Source organism: Talpa occidentalis, unplaced genomic scaffold (assembly GCF_014898055.3).
Source record: "Talpa occidentalis isolate TD23 unplaced genomic scaffold, MPIMG_talOcc4v2.1 talOcc4.3, whole genome shotgun sequence".
Lineage (NCBI taxonomy): Eukaryota > Metazoa > Chordata > Mammalia > Eulipotyphla > Talpidae > Talpa > Talpa occidentalis.
In genome coordinates, this window is record NW_023603184.1 from 112,553,684 (window position 1) to 112,568,731 (window position 15,048).

At 31.8% G+C, this 15,048-nt stretch overlaps 1 long non-coding RNA gene across 3 annotated transcripts in view; it reads left to right on the top strand.

Moving 5' to 3' along the window:
* The window catches only part of LOC119254800 (uncharacterized), a 54,062-nt gene that overhangs the window by 20,734 nt on the left and 18,280 nt on the right, over positions 1-15,048 (top strand). For all 3 annotated transcript variants that reach the window (XR_008553609.1, XR_005127357.2, XR_005127358.2), the window contains one exon: positions 8,361-8,530. This is a non-coding gene — a long non-coding RNA (uncharacterized LOC119254800). The remainder of the gene's footprint in view (positions 1-8,360; positions 8,531-15,048) is intronic.

Below are 15,048 nucleotides of genomic sequence, written 5' to 3' on the forward strand. Positions count from 1 at the left end.
CTCAGTAGCTGCTCAAACTTGGACACATTTCTTTAATATCCTATGTATCACTTTATTTACCTATCAAATTAAAATAATGGTAGTATCTGCTTCATAGGTTTGTGAGAAGGATTAAGTAATTTAATCTCTATCAATGATATACAACAATTATTGGTTCAATTTTCTCAATTCCTTTTAATATTTGATGTTCCATGTGAAAAATTTCAGCATCAAGAGTAAGTATTTTGCTCAAAATTCATGGCAGAATTAAGTGATTGATAGTGACTAAATTCAAACCCAAGTCTTGGGTACCCACAGATTGCCTTTCAATAACAGGGTGTCATTGGGTGAAATGACTGGTGCTGAATCCCACTGTCCTTTATCATTCCCTTCTCTAATTTACCAGCACTGGAATTTAATGAGTCTGAAAGTCCTACAGCTGAAAGTTTGAATCTTCTGTGTGACTTTACTACTTTCCAGATTCAATGACTATGACCTTCCACTTTTCCCTCCTACAATAGAAATATAATTATACAATTATAAATAGGCAGTTTCAATATTATGAAAAATTATTTCTGTGTATGTTTATCCACATATTTCTTTATGAGTTATTTAGGTATGCAGTCTCAAAAAAAATAAAAGTAATTATTTTTGTCTTTGATACTTTGTTTATATGGCATTAGGTCACTCCTCAGAACAGTCATTTGATGCATATTTGTTCATTCAAAATTTTAATTGAATCACTATGCATTAGAATTTAACTATACATTATCGGTTATAAAGATAAAATAAATGATATCTCAAGATATGCATTTTAGGGCCTCCCTGGTGGTACAAGGGGTTAAGCATAGCACTATGAAACAATCCACAGCCTCTGCAACACGAGTTTGATCCCTAGGCAGCCAGGGAGCTACCCACGTGGCACAGCAGACCTTGCCCGCTGCTGTCCTCAGCAGTATATATCAGTCTGCCTGTTCTGTTCCCCCTCTGTCGCTGGTGAATCCTCCCATCCCCCACACCTCTGGCCTGTAACCCAGTTCTTATATGCATAAATCTTTAAAAAAAAGATATGCATTTTATTTTTATAGAATTGAACAAATGGAGGTTTTTCTTTATTTTAAAATAGAGAAAAGTACAGAAAAAATTCAAACACACAAAAAGATAATGGCAAATATCTCATTCTATTTTGTCAGGATTTTAAAATATAACAAATTAATTACCAGCACATTTGAAGATTCATGGGCACAAGTAATATTTATAAATTCCTATATCATTTTCAACAATAAAAAATGCAAATTTGAATTTGTCCCTTTTATTTATACCTTAAATTATAGATCAACTAAAAACTTGTTCACCTTTATGTTTTTTGAGACCTATCTTGATTGTTATCTTGCCTTTGTTGATCTGTGAGTTTCAATATCTGAACTAGTTTCTAAAGCTTCCCTCCTGGCTCTACCTTGAATGGGAAAGCCAGATCTTACACCAGCCTCTCTCATTCCTTTCTCCAACCTGGGCTCAATTTCTTTAATATGCATTTTATTTCAGCATTTGTTTGTTTGTTTATTCACCTAGGTTATGGATTTAAACCTAGCATATTTATTAGCTCCATTTGGTTTTATTTGCATTGAGAGGAAGAATTCCATCTGTAATTATTCTTTCTTACTACATGGAACTGGGGCATCATTTCAAAGTATTGTAGCTCTGTCAGGAATATTGAATAGAAAATTCATGATGTTTGAAATGAGTTTAAAATATCAATTTCAGTATCTGAGAAAAACAACTTTGTATTAGCAGAATCATTTCTATAAGGGAAATGAGAGCTGATCTTGGAAAAATTGTTGACTAACTCTAGAAAGGAAAGGAACTTGATTTTTTATAGAACATGTTACATTATACTTAAAAGTAGAATCTTATCTTGCTTTGTAATTTGCACACAGAAAGCATTAATTTCTCTCTATAGCATATTTGAAGAAAGGAGCATGAGGTCTTCACCTAAAATGATTAACACTAGATCTAATGTCAAAAAACTTTAGTAAATTTATCAAAATATACTAAAAACAATTATAAAATGCTGACAATGTCATATTCATATATTTTAGAAATTGCTGACAATATAAAAAATGCTCATTTTTAAATTCCAGAAAAAGTTCCTGTATGATATGAATGATTCCTATATGGGATTTCATATTTTTAATTTTGATCACATATAAACATATTTCTTTTCTTATACAGGCATATATTAAATATAAAATTGAGGTATACACTCAAGATAAAATATCTGTTATTTATAGTATAAGAAGCGATAAGTGTACAATCTATTGTTGGCTCTGAATAATTTTTTATCTTCATGTTAACAGATAAGTATTAATGTAATACATGATATTACTTAAATATTTTACTTTGTGTTTTCTGTTACTACAAAGTTTTCACAATTATATTTTCCAATTTTAACTTTTTAATATTTCATTTTATTGATTTAATAAATATAAAAAAATGAAATTAATTATTGAGGATTTATCATTTGTTTTTATGAGATGAGGGGTTAAGTGGCCAACTTTTCTAAAATCTTTTAGCAACTTACTTTTACTAGCACTAAAAAAGAACCTAATTGAAATTTTATTTCACATTTCTTTAACAATAAGATTGAACAACCTATCTTTCTTTCCTTTGCTTTTTAAAAGCACAATGTATTTCTAACTCTTGTTATATCAGAAACATATTTACTCTTGACTACTTTATATCTTTCAAATACAAAATTTGCCTACAATCTTGGTAACCTGGCTATGTAATAAATTGTACAGTTATGAAAGTTAGTTAACTAAACAAATATTATAGTAGCATATTTTGAAAATAGTTTTCATATATATCAAGCAGGTGTTTATTTTAGCAGGTTTAAACTACAAATTCTATGTATAGCAATGGGAGATCTAAAATAGTGTGCAATTTCTATAAATATATACGTGATGGAAATAATAGCTAAATTTATAGCTAGTTACTTTTTCTTTACTGTAATGTTAAACTATTTCTATATTATTATATCATTAGTTGTTCACTTTGTTCATATACTTTAAAATAAAACATATTTAAGGTCTATATCATAATTATTTAATATACAAAAACATAGTGAATTGATTACTACAGTCACACTAATTACCATGTTATCTACTCACATAGTTATTACTATTGTGTGTGAGATGAATGTACCTGAAAGTTTAAATATTTCTTAGTATTTAAATATTTCTACTGCTCAATAAAGGGTTATCATCGATTTGTTCTATAGTTTCACTTATCAATAATATTATTAAATAATAATCACACTTCTTTTTTTTAAAGTTTTTTTAATTTTACTTTTAAAATCACATTTTTTTAAAGTTTTATTTATTTATACAAGAACTGGGGTACAAGCTAGAAGCATGGGAGAGTGAGTGGATTCACCAGAGAAAGAGCAGGAAGCAGAACAGGCAGACGGACAGAAGACACTTCTAAGGGTTGCGGTGGGTGAGACAGGAGAGGTCTGCTGTGCCATATGGGTAGCTCCCTAGCAGGTCTGGCATCGAACCTGTGCTGCAGAGATTGTGGACAGCTTCACAGTGCTGCACTCAACCTGCTGAGCCATCAGGGAGGCCCATGACCAGACTTTTAATTTGGGTGAAAAGGTCAAATATTAAAATAACAATATGGACCTGCCTGTCAGTACAAATTGTATTACTTCACTATACTGTAAACTGTCTGGCAATCTAGTTTTTTTCTACGGTATTGCTACTAGGTGTTCAGTAATTATTAGCATAAAAAATGGCTGTAATTTTTCAAGTTGTAATTAGTTATGGTGACTGATTCAAATCAAGCACTGGCCTGTCAGCTGTCTTAGATTATGAATGCAAGACATTACTTGCTCTCTTCCAGTCAAGGCAATTCATTAGTTATGCTGTTTGAAAGCAGCTGTACCCTTTGAGATGTGATTTATTCAGATTCCCTCAATATTACTGCAGAAGCATGGAGAGATAAGTGATTTGATGAGGCTATGTATTTACTGTCAAATACCATTATGTTTTGAATGTGCAGTAGCAGTGATAGGAAGTTTGTGTTTTAAAGGCAAAACATTAAGCCAAATGAAGAAAAACAAAGTTTGAATGTATCACAGATCTCCTATAGTTAGGAATGCATTTTTTGAAGGTTGTTATAGAGGTTATTAAATTTTAACTTGTCATTTGCTTATCAAAAGTAAAGACTAGATATACTGTTTAAAATATAAGCATAGAAAATAAAATTGTTACACGTGTAAATTGCTAAATCATTATCCTCTGAAAAAAAATTGTAATAATCCTCTATTCACTGCCATCATTTAACTTAACTAATGCATATGGATCTCTGAAGAAAATTAATGAAACAGGAAATTTGATTAAAGATGAACTATGCATTTAGGCAATTTGATTTTATAATACAGCCCTGAAATTGTATACTATAGGATAAATAAATACAGAGTTTCCAATCATCAATTCATAAGTCTGCTGGGAAAAATTATTATCAAAAAATTCATACATTATTCTAGTGACTGGAAACATTGAGAATAAGTATTTTAGTGATTTTCAAAATGTTTCATCATTGTCATCTTTATATAAATGTAAATTATAAATATATATGTAGAGAAAATATGTGTGTGTGTGTGTGTGTATCTACAGCAGGTTTTCAAAAAACATCCTTCCCATCAATGATGTTAAACAAGTATTTACTGTGTCTGTGTATATGTGTGTTTGTGTATGTATATGGTAATATGTTTAAAATAATAGATAATGGAAATCCTTGTCTTGCTCTGGAAATCATGATACAATTTTCATTATTTCACAATGAATTACAAAATTTTTGTATTTTTTTAAGACACCCTTATCAGACTAAGGAATACTCAGTCCTATTTTATGGATTGTTTAGTGTCGTTTTGTTCATTTTACTAATTTAATTGCATCAAATATTAATACTGAATAATTGCAATGATCATATAGATTTAAAAATTATGTCTCCATATGTAGGAGTAGATTAATTGACTTTTGCTTTGTTAAACAAACTTTGTATTACTGGAATGAACCTCACTTGGAAATTATGTGAGATCATTTAACTGTTTCTTTACTGCTTTTCCTTCTGCTTTTGTTTGGGAATTCCTTTTGTCTATTTGTGAAAGAGATTGACCTGGAATTCCTGGCATTCTCATTTCTTCAAATGTCCTTTTCGAGTTTATAATCAAGCCATTTATTTTGGAAGAGCTCCTCTCTTTTTCTATTCTCTGATAATTCATGGAATGTTTGTAGTTGATGTTCATCATTGAAAATTTCAGGGCCCAAAATTTACTATGGGTAGTTTTTAATCATAAATTCTATTTTAAAAATTGGTACAGCAGGGCCTCCCCGGTGGTGCAGCAAGTTGAGCGCCGCACTGTGAAGCTGTCCACAGCCTCTGCAGCATGGGTTCGATCCTGGCCGGCCGGTGAGAATCCCATATGGTGCGGCAGACTTCTCCTGTCTCACCCGCTGCTCCCTTCAGCAGTGTGTTTCTGTCGTCTGCCTGTTCTGCTCCCTGCTCTGCCTATGGTGAATTCTCTCACCCTCCATGCCTCTGGCCTATACCCCAGCTCTGGTATAAAAATAAAATAAATCTTCAAAAAAAAATTGGTACAGCATTACTAGCACTTACAATATATTGATGATCATATTCAGTTTGCTGTAGTTTTCCATTTTTTTTAATATTTTAATATTTTTTTAATATCTATTTTAAAGATTTATTTATTTATGTATACAAGAACTGGGGTACAGGCCGGAGTTAGGGATGAGAATATTTACCAGAGACAGAGTGGGGAACAGACAGGCAGACTAACTGAAATACATTGTTTAGGGGAGAAGTGGGTGAGTCAGGAGAGGTCTGGTGCACCATGTGGGTAGCTTCCTGGCCGTGAATCAAACTCATGCTGCAGAGGCTGTGGATAGCTTCATAGGTTGCATCTAAACCCCTTATGCCACCAGGGAGGTCCTTAACATATTTTTTATTTCTTTCTGGGCATTTTCTCTTAACTATCCTCTAGTTAAGTAAGAGCTAATTAGCCAGTTTTAATTTTTCTGTTCATTTTCTAGTTTTCTTGTAAAATGTCCCATCCTGTTCCCTTTCTTAAACAAATTTATTATCAATAATTTTAAAGTCTCTGTAAGTTACTTTCAAAAATTGGACCAATTTTGATTTGTTCCTACTTGGTTTTAAATCATGTATTAATTATTGACTGATGAACATTATGAGTGAAAATAATGAAGGCTATGAAGAGGTTAACATCCTCCTAAAGGATGTAGTTTCCTATGCTTGCAGTTAAAGTGTGGGGCCCTCCCTGGCTCTAATCAAAGACTTGTCTCCTTCAACATGTTTATGTTGCATCTTGGTTTAGCTTGTAAAATTAAAATATTATTTCCTTTTACAGTTCTTTCAATATGGAAAAGATATATGTAAAATGCTTTTACAAGCACCTGGTACATAGAAAGCATTCAATAAATGTTCACTAGAGTGTTGATTATAACTCCCTAGGTTAACTCAACAGCTTCAATAACACTAAAAAAATCTACCCTTGTAATTGGAAAGGTTTGTTCCTTCCAAGAACTTCTGCAACTGGCAGCTCCACCTGAAGCTCAGTAATGGTTAAGCTCAGCTGAGTTGCTGGTAACCCCAGTCACATTCTCCATAGTTACAGGGCCAATGACTAACATTACCTGCCACCACTGATATAGCCTCTTTTCTCTCTACAAAACTCTACTGTTCCATTCCATCAATGATTTAGACACTACACTGAACTCTTGTCTTGTAAGTTGCGAGCCTCACTGTTTCTGTAGTTTTCCCTTCTAAATGAGGTCATCATTGTCACACTAGCTGTGGATTAGTGGGGAATTCATACATACAACAAAAGTGTTACTTACATAAAACACGGGAATAATAAAACTGAATTTATTAGAAATATAGTGGAAAGTTTACAGAATCATATAAAACCCAGACAAGTAGCTTCTGCAAAACAGGAGCAGAAAATACAACTGTGATAGGGCACAGGAATTATTTGGTAGAAACATCCTGTTCCTGCCCTTGTATACTCTTTGTGCTGTTGTTGGACAACAAATGTCAACCCTGATCTGAGTTAGAGATGGTTTTCCTGGTTTCTCTGGTCAAAAACTCTAAATTCAAAGACTGATGTTCCAAGTGGCCAAGACTATTAAAAATAGCCATGCACTAATGTTTTGAAAGAAAAGGCAAAGAACAGTATTGTCCATTTCACTCCCAAAGTTGGAAAACAGACACTTTCACAAAAATGTATTCAAGGAAGGATGCATGGTTACCCAAACAACATGTCCATTCTCTATTCCTTCTCATTAAACATGGGTGGATACACCACTGAGGCTAGATTATTTAACCAAGTCCTCTGAACAATATATTTTTTTCTGTCAAAATTTTAGATAAATGTTGGAGCCTTAACAATGACACCATTATAAATGTCACCTATTAGATATTTATAGAATCCTCCCATTCTCATGGAAGAAGATATGAAAATATCTAAGAAAAACTGTTTAGCTAAAGAACTGAATAAGTTTTTAGAGTTAGCAAACATATTAAGTGGCAGCAAACATAATGCAGAAAATTATGAGTACTAACCTGTAACTGCTCTAATGTACTCAAGATTCTTATTCTAAAAAACTTTTCTTTTTTATTTTTAACTCCTTTCATTATTTCTCTATAAGAATCTCCCATCTAAGATGTTAATATTAATAGAGTACTTGATATCAGCTAGATATTATTCTAAGTGCTCTACATACATTTTTTAGGATAAGTCTCAAAATATTTGATCAGTTATTATTATCTCTTTCTCACAGATTGGGAAATCAAACTATAGATACCTAAATTAATTTAAGAACGCAAGTTAAGTAAGATGTAGATATGTATTTAATTCCAGAAACTAAGCTATGAACCATAAATTACACACAAAAACACATGTGTAGAAGAGGGAGACAGAGACAGAGAGATTGGAAGTCAAACACAACTTGTGATATAATCAAGTGAAAAGTGTTTTTGAACTAAAATAACAGCTCTATATTGTCAAAGTCAAATTTACTTTGCCAAATACCAAGGCAGTATGGAAAAACAGAATGGGCATCTCTGTATGTCCCAGAACTTCAATGTTTGATTGTCTTACAATAATTTTAATAAACAAAACAAAATTTTTAAAAATGGCAGCCTGACATCTTTTGAATTTTGTAGCACTGAAATATTTCTGCCAAGAATGAATTAGATTTAGGGGAAACTCACTATAGGAAATCACTGATGAATGAATTTCATACTAAGATGATTGTTTTTCTGACTTCTCTCTCAAGATGATTCATCGATCAACTGTGCACTTCAAGTATTTCAGAGCAAGTGTCCTCTCATTAGGGATCTCTCCTGTGAAAGCAGAAATGATGGACGCTTGGCAAACAGTTTAAATTTGCTTCTGCTCTTGCTTCTGAAATTGTCTTTGATGCCAAGTTTTTAAAAGTGGATGCAGGTATTCCATTGGGGTATTTGTCATTTCTTTGGTCTACACATATAATGTTTTGAGAGGTCCCTGAGTACAGTGACAGACTGACATTCCACGTAAATGGTAATAAGAAATTCATATCTGATTTGTAATGGCTGCCATTCAAGAAAATGTAAAAAACAACTTACTTTAGTCTGATGCTATTTCAAAGCATAGGAAATCTAAGGATTAAATATTAGTTTAAAATATTGGGCCTCCCTGGTGGCGCAAGGGGTTAAGCACCATACTATGAAGCTATCCGCAGCCACTGCAGCATGAGTTCAATCCCAGCCAGTCAGGGAGAAACCCACATGGTGAAGCAGATCTCTCCTGTCTCACCCACTGCTCCCCTATCAGTGTGTTTCAGTCAGTCTGCCTGTTCTTTTCCCCACTCTGTCTCTGGTGAATCCTCTCACCCCCACATCTCTGGCCTATACTCCAGCTCTTGTATACATAAATAAATAAACATTAAAAAAATAAAGTAAAATACGAAAGACATTGAGGTAATTGATATTTGGGTTGATGGTATGAATGTAAACTATTATATATTTTATTAACTGTCATTTGGTAGAAATGTATTAATATGCTAATTATTTTTAAATAAAAATAATGATATCTGACATCCACTAGAGATATTTATTTTTTATGTGTAAAAGAAGGCATGGGTATAGTTTTTTCAAATAGAAAATCTTTGTAAATTACTGTATATTAATTGAATAGTAAAAATTAATTGATCTATTTAAAGATTTTACTGTAGCTATCAAATATTATTGCTAATATAGAATTAGGGATATGCTAATATAGCACAATAAATTTTAGTCAGTGTCCATGCTAGTGATGCCATTTTCACGTAGATGTTAAGTTTAAGCTCTAGAATATTTAGGAAGCTACAAACCAAAAAATTCCATATATAATTCTCAGATCAGTAACAAGACTCATGCCAAACACTGAATTGCTGTTTCTTTAAATATTGAATTATTGTTATCATTACAAAAGCTTTGGCTGTAGTAGAATTAGGTATTATGTCTGCTAAGAACTTATGTGTACTAACTTAATATTTGATCTATGAATCATTTCTTGAATGCTTATGATCTTTAATGTATCACTAATGTATTGTTTATTCCAAATAACAAGTGTCTATTATCCAAATAATTATGCTTTATATCTTTTCTAAAAGCTGATACTGTAAATATAAATGGTTAAATAAACATTTGTAACTATGTAACACTGTAATAGAAAGAATCAAATAAATGTATAATTAGACTCAGTAGCTGATTTCTATCATTGAATCATTCCATACAATTTCCTTATTAATATTTTATAAACATATTATAAAGTACCTATTAATTTATATATATGAAAATATTTTAAAAATATTACTGCATGAATTCCGCTTAGCTAAAAATAATAAGACACCATGTTAAGTAGAAATATTCTAGTATCAATGTTGTTCAGGGATAGTAAACCTATTAACTCATCATGTTTCATTTTAAACAATACTTGCAATACAATCTCAAGAAAGCAACCCAAAAAATCTATATCACACCGATTCCTCATTACTTTTATTCCTCAGGAGTATAAATGTCAGGGTATTAAATCTATTTTAACAAATAATTCCCAAATATCTGTTGCTTAAAACAAGAAACACCTCAGCCCCACAAATCATTGTAGGAATCAAGTCTTCTTCTATTCAGGATGTTCTATCCAGCCCTCAATTAGATCCCCTGCATGCAGCTGAAAAGAGGAAGCAATGAGAGTGTGTGATAAAGACATAGAGACACATCATGTTTTATGAACATTAGCTCTAGGCCATATACACAAGTGCACTTAATGTGACAGGTATTTTCACAACTCTGTTTAATATGAGGAGCCTGGAAAACATAGTCTTACAGTTGACCAAGACAAAAAGAATGTAGACTAATCAGCAATCAAAAAAGATAAACTAATGCCATCGTGGCAACATAGATGAAGTTGGAAGAGATAATGCTAAGTGAAATAAGTCAAAGGGAAAAAAGATAAACACTGGATGTTGTTCCTAATAAGTGAAATGTAGAGAAACCAAAGTAAGAACCGATAAAGACAACCTTAAAAGCTAATCTCTGGAAAACTGACTATAAAACTGAAGCATGCAAAGTGCGGAAGTGTGAGGGAGGCATAGTAACTATGAGGAAAGGAAGCACCATGGACTATGTTGGTGGATTATGGGTAATTTGGTGGTGGGTGCTACATGAGGTGGTGCGACATGATGGAGAGAATCCTACTATCACAATTAAAAGAATATATAAAACAGTGACCCACCATCATCTAGAAAATTCAATTAGTTATGCCAGTCTATGGTTTGCTAACAACTTAATAAATCTATGTTTAATGTTTTGAAGGCAGAAAAGACATTGCATATTTTAATTTTTTAAATTTAACAACTAAAGGTAATGGATTTACAGAAATCTTTTTCAGCAATTGCTTTATATAAGGTATCATTATTGATCTTTCAATAGATTATAATTTAAGGGTTCTTTTTTCTAGTAACAAATGATCGATTTTTTTCTGATATTAATGAAAAGAACTGTTGATAATTTATTTCCTTAAAGAATATAAAATTTGGGTCAGAATAAACTAGTATGAATAAAAAAAAACATGAATTTAATTTAGAAAAAAATAAATAGATTTCAGAAAATAATTTAGCCAGTTTCTGTCAACTTACGAATTATAGGACTATTACTATAACTACTGTTACTGTAGCTATAACTATATATCTCATATTAGAGTAATTCCCAATAAAGCCATAAAAAATTTTATTGTAACAGTTGCTATTTAACCTTTTTGGAAATTTTTAGGAAAATTTGAATCATTTGAGTGGAAAATATAGCAAATGCAAATACCTACATGAAGGTATTATTTATACATGATATGATTATTTGAACATCTCCAAAAAACTAATAAAAATAATTTTAAAACAAAGAAAACATTAAAAGTGGAAAAGATGTTTTGCTTCTAGACTAGAAATAGCAATAGTATGATAGGTCAACAATTTGCTGTAAATTTTATACACACCCCAAAAACAATGAAAAACTTTACATGGGGTGGTTGAAATTTAACAATAGAAGTTCAAAAACCATGCAAAGAATTAAGTAAATGTGAAATCAAATAGTCATGATGAATATTTATGTTGCAAATATAAAATGAGTGGAAGAAAACATAATTATACCAAAATATTTGTCATGTTATACAACAGAAGTCCTCAAAATGTTAAAGGGTTAGAATGGAAATAGAAAATAGAAACAGTAGGTGATTTTTTTAATTTTTTTTTGTTATTTTTCTATTCTATAGTATATACACACATATAATATTATCTCTAAAATAAATCAGAGTAACAAAATATTTGGAATTTATTGCCAATATTTATATCTTAAATATATTTATACATATCTATTTTATGAATCCAAAAGAAAATATGAAGACAATTTCAAGCAACACGTAATTAGAGATCTAGCTTTTTGTACATTTGTCATGGGAAGAGATAATTTCCATTTTTAAAATATCCTGATGTCATATTTCTACTGTCCATTAAAATCCTTATATTCTCTCTTTCTTAAAGCCTTGATAGTTTATAATATCTAAGAATATTATTTTAATATAAAGCTCAAAACATACTGGTCATATGATAGTATAATTCTAATTTAAACAGTTTTACAAATTTAGAATATTTTAAAGACTGGAGAATTTTGACTTTTAATATTTTTAAATATATTCAAAATATTTCCTCTAAACATCAAGTAATTTTTCAAAACCTTTAATATTGACCACAATTCCAGCAGAGTTATTTTAAGTTGTTTAAGCTCAGCATTTTCATACTCTGTCTTTCAGACAACACACATAATTTGGGTTTTAAATACCACAGGGAAAAAAATTATGAAAACTAGAATGAACTAATATATACAGAAATGCATTGTTAATTTTATCTACAAACAGGCCACTCCATCTGTTCAAACATAATGCTCCAAACTAAGGAATATGTTCCAAACCAAAGAGCATGATATTTGACAGATGGAGAGGTCTGTAAGCCTGTCTGGAGCATGGAATACTATAGAGTTTGTAGCAGGGTCCAATTTTCCACACAAAATGAAATCTAATAGAAATTTCTCCCCAATAAACATCAAAATCAGCACCAACTTTACCATTTGCTATACACCACAGACCAACTCACTTTTATCTATTTTCTTTCTCATACTCAGGAAAGCCACCTCTACTTTCTGAGTTTATTTTCTATTTTCATGGCTATTCTCCTACATAAATAAGTACAAATGTCAAAAATATTTCATACAAGTAAGTCATTAATGGGTCAAACACAGACTATCTTACTCTTCAGCGTAAAAATGTTTCATCATTACTATTTTTAGAAATATTTATCATTTAAGGATCACATCAATATATCCAATATTTGGAAAAATTCTATAATAGAAATTTGATGTCTCTTCATTTGATTAAAATAAACAACAAAACAAGAGGCACAGGATATTTAATAGTCATCCCTACGCGTATGTGGTCAGAAAGGGGCTGAGTAAGATTTCCTTGCCTGTGTTGAGAGTTCTGTTCTAAATTCCAGCCTCCTAATGTGTACTAAAGAACATGGAAGATACTTCATGGTTATTTAAACTTCAGAGCTATTATGGTAGACAACAACTTTGCTGAAAGTATCTATATCATATGCGTCATTAGTGTTAACAACAATCTTACCGGCAAACTGAAATGTTTATTTAGAAATAGCAAAAAATTGCAACCCAGAGAACCCAGAGTTGAGTAGAAACTCATGTAATGTCCTGAGGAAAGACACAGATCAGGGGGTTCTTACTGACAAAAAATAAGAAAAAATTCATGGGTGAGGTAATAGCTGGGTGGAGGAATCATAATGTCTGATGGATGGGTTACAAGCTAAAAGAGGTAATAGTTCATTTATATCAGTCTTTTCAAGCTGGATATTCTCATTCTTGTTGGCTTCTTTGAAGCTGGCAATTGGTCCAGTCCAAAGATCTGGTCCAGTTTAAACAATACAGAAAAGTCAGTTTGAGAAAATAGAGCAGATTAGCAAGAATATAAATTCCTTAGTCAGGAAAGTTCTTATTTATATCTGCACCATCAGGTTGCCCCTATATAGATCTTCCCTCAGAATTCCAGATTCACATATATATGTTCCTGTTTAGCATGCCCACTTGTAAATCTAGTAGTTACCTCAATCAAAATAAAACCCTTGACTACTCCCACCCCAATAAAAAGTCACTCGTTGTGTCCCCATCTCAAAAATGATGCCAAAATCAATTAAAAAAAAAGTGAACCATGATTTATTTATTCTTCTGCACTCTCTACAGTTCTTCACATTCAATTCATTGCCAAGTTCTCTTAATTTCATTTTTGAAGTAGATTTCTAATTGATTTATCCTTTGCAAAACCAATACCCCTAAATCTAGGCAATTATTTTCTTTTTTATTTTAAAATTATTTACATTTTAATTGCAGTAATTTTTATTGAGGGAACTTTAGCTTACAATACATATGATTTAGAGGAATAAGGTCACACTTATTCAAATGTATGTTACTGCACCACCACCACCACCACCACCGTCAAAGCACCATCCTCCTCCTCCATAGTCCATTGCATTTTCTGACCCCTTTATTCTCAACTCCTCTTCAGTGGCTTCCATCTACACTTAGGTTTCTTTATTTTGTTTTATTTTTGTTTGTTCCTTGACTTTATTTCTTTTCTTTTTGGGGGCTACTACAGTAGACTTCTTCCTTACTGATCCTATAGATTATTTTCCATACTGTAGATCGAATATTAATTTTCCATCTGCTTTCTAACAAGGATAAACTCCTATATATTTTACTGTATACAAAGTATATATCTTGAATTAAACATTTATTACATATAAATACACCTTCATGAAACTTGAAGGCAAAGTTTGGGAATAGGAATGACTATTTATCATCATTGTAATGACCTTCTTGGGCAATTTGTGCTTCTCATCCCTACAGCTTTGCATTGTGTAGGATTGGAGGATTTCCTTGTTCACTAAAGCTTCTTCAAAATGTCACTATGTTGGCAGAAGATACTGAACTTAACAGAAGAAGAGATAGTTTTGAAATCAGACACCTTACTATGTATCTTGGTGCCTTATATAAATAATGAGATAAATTACTCTTGTCCTGAGAAGAGCACATTGACAAGGATTCAGATTCCTAGGGGTCTGTGTATATATTAGGCAATTAGAAGGGGTAGCTGTTAGTGAAAGAGCCCTGGAACAAGTAGCAGAAGAGTGAAGTGCCAAGCACTGAAATTTGAGCTCAAAGGCAGTGTGCTGGTAGAATTTTCTCTACCTCAAAGAAGGTCAGTCTTATTCATAAGGAATTTAGCTGATGGATGAGTCCCACCCACATTATGGAGAGAAATCTCTTGGCTCAAAGACTACTTATTTAAGTGCTAGTCTCATGTAAATAAGACTATCACAATTACAT